Source organism: Equus caballus, chromosome 13 (genome assembly GCF_041296265.1).
Source record: "Equus caballus isolate H_3958 breed thoroughbred chromosome 13, TB-T2T, whole genome shotgun sequence".
NCBI classification, from domain to species: Eukaryota; Metazoa; Chordata; class Mammalia; order Perissodactyla; family Equidae; genus Equus; species Equus caballus.
The window spans coordinates 42,541,426-42,549,986 of record NC_091696.1 but is presented as its reverse complement, the minus strand read 5'-3'; the positions used below and the strand labels follow the sequence as shown (position 1 = coordinate 42,549,986).

Here is an 8,561-nt window from a genome sequence, read left to right as displayed (position 1 = left end):
GATTGTCATGTTAAGAGTAATTACTCTTAAACAACTAAAAGTGAGGGAGATGAATAAGGTCAGTGTCTCTGACATCAAGTGGTCAAAGGTGGAAAGATGCCTATATAGCACAAAAAGATAGACAACAAATCCCAAATGTCAAAGATCCTCTACAGGTCACTGCTCCAAATTGTGATGGCTGAATCAGGATCGTAGTTTGTTTTAGGTTTAAATTAGTAACCAACATTTTGGAGATATTGTAACAGGGCCCCTGAGTGATTCATTATTTTGTAAGACTAGAACCATAAATTTTTACATGCTGGAAGAGCAGCTTGAAGATCATATAGAAAGAATGGAAAATACGTGGCACCTGCATAGCTTCTCTCCATCCTGAAGCCATGACAGACATCATTAATTGATCATGGTGTTCAGCCTCAGAATTCTTCTCAACATAGAGCTCCAGGTGGCCATCCGCGGAGAACTTGAGTTGAAGTCTATTTGCTGTCGCTCATCTTGGACCATTCTCCTATTTAACAGGGCAGAACCTTGAGTCCTTTGGGATTAAACACACGGGCAAAGGTCATAGCCCAGGGCCGTAGAACATATCAAAAGCAGAACTCAAATCCTGACTCCGATTTTCCTTTACTCTCCAAAACCACGCCACCCTAAACCTCAATGAAACAAGACTTCAAGGTTGCCTTATTAGAACTAAAAATCGGGTTTACCTTGTTGCTTTAAAATAAAGTCAAAGAAAACTCTTACAAATGAAATATAGGACTAGCAGACCACATTGAAAACTCAAATTTCCTTTGTGCCTCAGCAGAAGTCTTTTTCAAATGCCTTTCTTGCTTAGTTACAGCAGCCATAGAGAAAAAACATGAGAATTTCTAGAAATAAAATGGCAAAAATGAGGCAATTTCAGGCACTCTAGTTGAAGCATTTCAAGAACTAGAAAATCCATGGTGTGCAGTTATCAATTCAGAAGACAATATGTAAGTCCCAGAAAAAGTTATCAGCAAGTAACACCAGCCCCTTAAACAAGAACTGCCTAGCCTATGTGTCTGTAGAGATTGTCTTGGTGCTCTACACAGAGAAAGTGCTTGGAAGTAAACCTCAAGTGGAAATTAGTGGCTGGGTCCATATTAATATGAGTTAATTTTAAGCTATATAAAATAATGAAAAATTGCTGGTGTGTTAATACCCGTTATTGCTTATCTAATTGCCCCTGGAATCTACAAGTGAAGTCTGGTCTTAAAAAGCTCTTAAGTCATGAAGACATTTGTAATGGAAAAGTGAATGATGGGAATCAGGAGATAAAATGAGAGACAGTAAGATTTAATCAAAGCCGAAGGGTATTCTTCATGAAACTAGAGCTAAGAGAGGCTCTAAAAGAGGCAATTAAAGAATTCTGATGGCCAGTTAAAGAAGGCTGAGAATTTAGAAGCAGGAGGCTGGGAGGCCAGTAAAGGGCTGTGACAAAAATCCCTATGAGAAATGATAAGTCTGAACAAATAAGCCAGTGGCAGGGAGGAGAGCTGTCAAGCAGAGGGTGCTAATATGAAAGTTTTGCTGAGGTAGAATCAACAGGATGTGACAGTAGGAATGGAGGGAGAGTGAGCAGTTGAGTAAGACTGTGGGGGATAGTGGCTTCCTTAACACAATTGTTTCCATCTGTAGCCAGCTGTGGCCTTGCGAGTGTATGGCTGTCCCCATCATGGCAGAGCAGCCTGCAATCCTCAGCTGTTTGTGCCACAACCCTGGTTTCTTAGCAACTGTGCCTTCATTACTGCTCCCCCAGGTCATTTACAGGTGCCAGGCAGGGCTGGGGAGGGCTGAGCCGGCCTCTCCCAGTCTCATGGGAGGGTTTCATTGGGTCTGTTTCCCGAAGACCAACCTGCTTAAAGGTAATGCGCATTGGTCGGGAAGGCAGATCTTCAGCCCTCGGAAGCGGATGTTGACGTCATAAAGTTCCACCCTCGTCTGGGATCCTCATTCACCTGAAAACATCAGCCAGTCAAGAGTTGGAAAAATTGGGTGATGACAAGGGCCTGGTCAGATGTCTTCAAAAGGAGATCGATTCAATAAACAGCCTCTTATCTGCCGTGGTTACTTTACTCCTTCACATCCCTGATCAAATCCAGTCAGAGATGGGAACGTACCCCTTTCCTTGGTGGAGGATTGGGGAGCCAAGCTTCAAAATGTGGGTACAGAAGGGAGAGACCCAGTTGGGAAGCTATGAAGACATCAGGAAGGTTGAGAAACCTCTCTGAACCTTAGATCCCACATCTGAAAGTGAGTGTAGTAATTCACCGATCTCACAGGGCTATTGAAAGAATAACATAGGCTAATGACCCAATAAAACTCTCTGAAAAGAGTTCGCATTGTTACGACATCACCAGCCCCTGGTGTTCCTCCAGCCCGCCAGCATCCCGGATCACCCTTCTCTACAACATCGTGGAGAATGGCTCAAACCCTCAGCCCACTTTTTGTGTTGAACTTAATGACCAGCCCCCAGTAGTTCTGAGGTTCTCAGGAGAAGGGACCAAGCTCACCTGGTCACTTCTTGTGAAGTTTTTCTGCTCCTGTAGAGTGGACAGATTCTAAAAATCTAAAAATGTCCATGCTCTTTCTACACATCTTCGTATCACACTGAACTGGCCCTCAATTCTTTCTTTATTTCCCCCAAGCACCCAACCGCAAGAATTGGAAGTATATTGCAGACTTTCCCTGAAGGTTTGGGGTGAGGGAGGGGAGTTACAGTGCAAAACCAGCCAAGTGACAAGTGTGAGATGGACAGTGGACATCACTGTCCTGGTATTTATGGACCATTCCTCATCCCAGGAAATTCCTCTCTGGCCACACCCCCCGAGGCTCTGGTCACCACCCTTCACCTTCTCAGGGCTCTCCCTCCCTAGACCCTGCCCACATCTCCCTTCTGCTCTGTTCCTGGACCCCTCGCCTTCTTTTTCTATGGACTGCTAGAAATGCAAGATTCTGTCACATCACACTAAAGTGCAGCACCAAGAAGTCCTCTCTTATTTCACCATCATTCATCCGGGCTCTGCTGGGGGAGGCACCCCATTTTGGAAACAAAATGTCCATCAAGGCATTTTTCTAGACAATAGAACCTTCGAATCCCTGCGATTAATTTTGCCGTACCTCTAGAAAGCTGAAAGTCTGCAGCCAGCTTTTCTTTAAAATAGTCATAACATCCCTTCCTGCTCTGCCCTACTGACGTCAAAGCTTTTAGTGAAATCTTTTCCTTGGTCTTCTCTCCTGCCACAGGTAACCCACCGTACTCACCTAGAACCACATTCTACCAAGACAGGAGAACACAATGATAAAGAGAATCTCTAGGGTGTACCTCTCCTTTGTCACTAGAGGAAGCTGGGGCTCAGACAGGGAACATGTCTTGCCCTAGGTGGCTCAGCAATTTAATGGCAGAATCAGGGCCAGAACTCAGACCTGGGAGAGCCAGTTTGGTGTCCCGTCCACCTCTCCAGTGGTTTCCACACTTAAGCGTACATGGGAATCACCTGGGACAGTTTCGCGACAGGAGATTCTGATTCAGTGAGCGTGTATTGGTTAGAGAGCTTTGGCTGCAAGTAACGGAAAGTCCCACTCAAACAATAAAGGAGTTCATTATCTCACATAACAGGAAGGCCACAGAGAGGTCACGCCCAGGGGAGGTTGATTCAGCCTCTCAGTGATGTCATCAAGAACCCAGGTTCTTTCCATCTCCTCTCTCTGCCCTCTTCCGTGTTGGCTTCACCCCCAGGCAGTCACAAATGGCTGTAGCGGCAGTTCTGGTACAACATTCAGAGTCAAGAGCATCCAGAGGAAGAAGAAAGGCCATCTGTTCCCACGGTTTTTTCTTAGGAAAGAGGAAATTTGTTCTGGAGCTTTCAACAGGCTTCCCTTTACCTCTTGCTGGATCACACTGGGTCAAATGCCCATTCTTGAAGCCATCACGGGCAGGAAAACAGCAATTCCTTGGAAGTAGTCAGATTATATCTAAGATTAGTTTTCTCAGAGTTTTATGACGACATGGGAGAGGGGTGTACAATTGAACCACAAAATCTTGATTCTTTTAGGAAAGAGAAGAGGATGGGAGCAGAGCTGAGATGGATGCTAGATAAACAGCCAGGAGTGTCCAATTCTAAGGGTCCAAGTTAGAACCCAAGGATGTCCCTTCTAGAAGCTTCCAGATGATTCATGAACCACACTCGGAGAATCTTGGCCCACTCCATGCTGCATGTGTAAGTAATCATTCACATTCACTCCTTCACCCCATGCTAGAGGTAGAAATTCCAGAAACCACCACAGGCTGAGGAGGGAATTTTTGAAGTCCCAGAACCTTTGGGTAGGTTCATGTCAAACCAACTCTAAGGGTCATTTCAGTTTCTTAAAATGACCTTTTCCCAGGTTCCTCCTCACAATCCCAGCTCTCTTGACAGCTACAAAGCTGTTCCCCACTTCTCACAGAAGCCCATCAGTCATCACAGAGGGTCCCGGCTTTGTTTACACTCCCAAGTTCTGGTCCTGTCTTGTAAATTACTTCAGTTACTAGCTTGGCCACGGGAAGATGAAGACCCTTAATGGCAACGCTACTAGGCACTGAAGCAGACACCACTGAATTGTTTTTGGAGGTCCAGGAAAAATCCTTTGGGTCCCCAAGAGCCAGAGGGAAGAATGCTTTTCAGGAGAACATCAGGTTTCAGTAAATTGTATCAGACCCCAAGCACTTCCCCGACTGGTTGAGCCCCCATTGCCATCACATTTAGCTCTGTGTTTTGAACTTATCTGTTTATTTGTTTGTCTAGATTTGGGGCTCAGTGAAGGCAGATACCGTGCCCTTCTCCCCTCTTGGCCTCTGTAACAGCTCTTCCCTCTTCCCAGGATGCTGTCCCCTGAACCCCCTTCCCCTGTTTCCATCCCCTGGCCCTCTCCAAGACTCCTTAGAGCACCTACTTGGAGTTGGCTTCCTCCGGGAAGCCTTCCCAGACTTCCAAGGACTGGTGAGCCTTTTCAGTGCCTCCAACACATTCTGTACTTGTGCTTAACACTTACCTCACTACCTCCCTGTATTTTGATTTCCTGGCTCCCTGTGACTCTTTTAAACTCGGTCCAAACCTCAGTTATACAGCCAGTGATTTCTGTGAGTTCTCTCAGCTTCCTCCTGCTTCTCTCTGCCGCTCAGTCCCCACCTATGCCAGTGCTTCTGTTTTTGCCCCTGAGGAGACTGATGCAAAAGGTCCCAGAGCGCCCAGGAACTGGACTTCCAGTCCGCATCCCTCGGGATTCTTGTAATCTGGGAAATCTAAGCGGCACTGACTCGGGCCCCACTCCTGGGTTTCATTTCCATGCTAAGAACTCTTCTAGAGGATTCAGAAGTCTCAGGAAATGCCAGCTTATTTTCTCATCTCAACCCCCAAAAAGACAATTATGTACAGTACTTAAAAAAAAGAGAGAGAGAGAGATGTTTAAATGAGCAGTCAATTATACATGTGGCGCAAGACGTAACTGGAGATTTTCATAGCAGCATTCTCTACAATCAACATCAAAATCAACCTAAATGTCCACCAATAGGGAACTGGTTAAATATTGTACATTTTAACCACACAGGGGAATTTTAAACAGCCATTAAAATTGATGAGATATTTCTAAATTTGTTGACCCAGAAAAAGGACCATGGTATAATGCTGAGTAAAAAAGCAGGTTATAGAATAAGAGAACAAGAAGTATGCGATCTCATTTGCATAGAAGTGGGTGTGGGTGTATAAGTGTGTATGTGTGAGAGTGTATATGTGTATAGGAAAGTATTATGATTGTGTGTACATGTGTGAAAGCGTGTGTATGAGTGTGTGGGGGTGTATATGTGTGTATAAGTACTGTTTGAGTGCATGTGTGTTTGAAAAAGTATTGTGAGTGTGTGTGTGGGGGAGAGTGCATGTGTGTGTCTGTGAACGTCCATTTAGAAATATCCGGAAGAACGTTTATCAAAATGTTAACAGTGATTATCTCTGGGTAGTAGGAGTTCGGGAGATTTTTTTCTCTCCTCTTTTCCTCTTTCTATATATTCTTCTCTCTATTTATATTTCTCAGTACTGCATGAATTTTGGTTTTGTAATGAGCATATACGGTTTTTACAGTGGAGGCGGGCTCTTTCCTAGTTTTTGTGACTTTCAAGGAAAGCCTTGATCAGGGACAGGAGCCACCGAGAAGCCACCACCCCCCCCCACCCCTTGGCCTTCCTGATGGGAAAAGAGAAAAGGGTCATGAGCTGGCTGCCTATAAATAAACTTGGCTTCTTTTTTTAAACATTTTGTGCCTGCAGCCGAGAGTCACTCTCTCTGCTTAAAAGAATTGGAAACTACAGACCCCCTCCCCAGCCCCAGTGGGGGCATTTGCCCCAATTTTCCACTCCTTGGATGTCTCTTTGCCCACACAAAGCAGGGATTTTTTCAATAGCATCTAGAAACTTCTGGGAGGATCTGTGGCTAGCTAAGCAATTTCTTCATGAATCCTTCATGAGAAGGAATGGTCCTCTCCCCTGAGACTGGTGCTGTGGCTGCCAGACTCCTTTCAAAGTCTTCAGACACCATCTCTTAATCGGCTACCCATATGGAAATTCTGGTTTAGAACCATCAGTCTCCCCCAGTCTGGGGCCTTCCAGAAGGGTACAGCTCAAAGCCTGCCCACCGCCATCCCTAATCCTTTGAGCACAGTGGGATGGATATGGACCACAAGGGAAAGAAATGAAAAAAAGTCCTTTGGAGATATCTAGGGGCTGGAGCCATCGGCACCAAAAAGGCTCACTTGTAACTCATGGAGTTCTGCCGACAGTTCCAGCAGGTTCACCCTTAAAATGGTGCTAATTAAGCATGGCCAGGGACACGTGCGAACGAGGTAAGGAACAGCCAGTAAGTAGCTCTAAAGCTGTGACCCTCTTTCTGGAGGAAGATGTCAAAAGCGCGGATGAAATCACTTAGAAAGGTGCAAGGTGAGCCGCCCGAGCCTGACTTTGGCAAAACCTTGGCTCTTTCAACTTGAAAGGATGTGGTTGAGGGATAATTGCGTGGGCCAAATGTACTGCCCTCCTTGAACTGCTTTCCCGCACCCCTTGATTCAGACCATCAGCAAAACCTCTTGGCCCTGGCTTTGAAATAGATTCCAAGCCTCTTGTATTAGGCCAGGATCAACAGAGAAGCAAAATCAGGAGGCTGGAGAGATAGTGGGCCGTTAAATTGATTTCAACTGTGTGTTCAGAGGATGGCCAGTCTGCTGAGGCCTTGGGGGAAACAGGAGATGCCCATAGCAGAACAGCCTTTATTAAACTCACAGGTCCTAGAGAGAGGGTCATCGTATGTGACACAGGACCACGGGGGAAAACACCAGGGTGATCGGGAGGCGGAAGACAGGAGAGAGGACAGCATCTAGGCCACAGCCTTTTATTGGGCTTTGCACAGAAAAAGCAAGGACAGATAGGTAGACAGCTAGGAACTGGCTAGAATGAATCATGCCTGTGGGCTTTGGGCTATGGGGGTGGCCTCTAGGGCCTGGTCCTTGGACACCAGCAGAGTGTCTGAGAATTCAACTCAATTCTGACACTACTTACCCAGAGAGAGAATCAGATTCCACAGATAAGGGGCTCAGTCCCACAAGACCACCCTCAACTTCAAACACCAACTGGAAGTCCAGGTTACCTGTGCTTCTGAGGGACCAGCTACAAACTGGAGGTTCCAATGACCCCCTCCGACTCAGGATGCCAATCACAAGTTCAGGTTGTTACCCATACTTCTTACCGATCGGCTATAAATCAAAGGTTCTCAGGACCCCCTCCTCAGGTTCCATTAATTTGCTAGAAAGGCTCCCAGAACTCAGAGAAACATCTTACTCACTTGATTATATAACTCATGAACAGCCAGAAGAGATGTGTAGGACAAGTTTTAGGGAAAAGGCTCAGAGCTTCCACGCCCTCTCCGGACATGCCGCTCTCCCAGCACCTCCATGTGCTCTCCAACCCGGAGGATCCCCAAACCCCATCCTTTTGTGTCTTTATGGCAGATTCATTACATAGGCGTGATTGATTAACTCATTGGCCAATGGTGATTGATTCCACCTCCAACCCCTCTCCCTTCCCCAGAGGTCAGAGGGCGGGACTGAAAGTTCCAACCCTTAAATCAGGTGGTTGGCTTCTCTGGCAACCAGTCCTATTCTTAGGTACTTTCTGAAAGTCACTTCATTAACATAACAAAAGACACCTTTATCACTCTCAACACTTAGGAAATTCCAAGGGTTTTGTGAGTTCCGTGCCAGAAACTGTGGAGGGAGACCAAATATATGTGAGAAATATATTTTGGTCATCTGAACGACCAAATATATATTTCTTATAAATCACAATATAGCAATTACTTTTTTGAAGAAGAAGAAGATTAGCCCTGAGCTAACATCCATGCCCATCCTCCTCTATTTTATATGTGGGACACCTGCCACAGCATGGCTTAACAACCAGTGTGTAGGTCCACATCCAGGATCCAAACTGGCAAATCCTGGGTCGCTGAAGTGGAACGTGTGAACTT

General features: G+C 45.8%; 1 long non-coding RNA gene across 1 annotated transcript; it reads right to left on the bottom strand.

Annotated features, from left to right (window-relative positions):
- Positions 1-349: 349 nt before the first annotated feature.
- LOC111767641 (uncharacterized) lies at positions 350-2,272 on the bottom strand. Its single transcript, XR_002799454.2, has 3 exons — positions 2,139-2,272; positions 1,874-1,976; positions 350-532 (listed from the first exon to the last, which is right to left on the bottom strand). It is a non-coding gene; the product is annotated as an uncharacterized lncRNA (long non-coding RNA).
- Between the last annotated feature and the right edge of the window lie 6,289 nt (positions 2,273-8,561).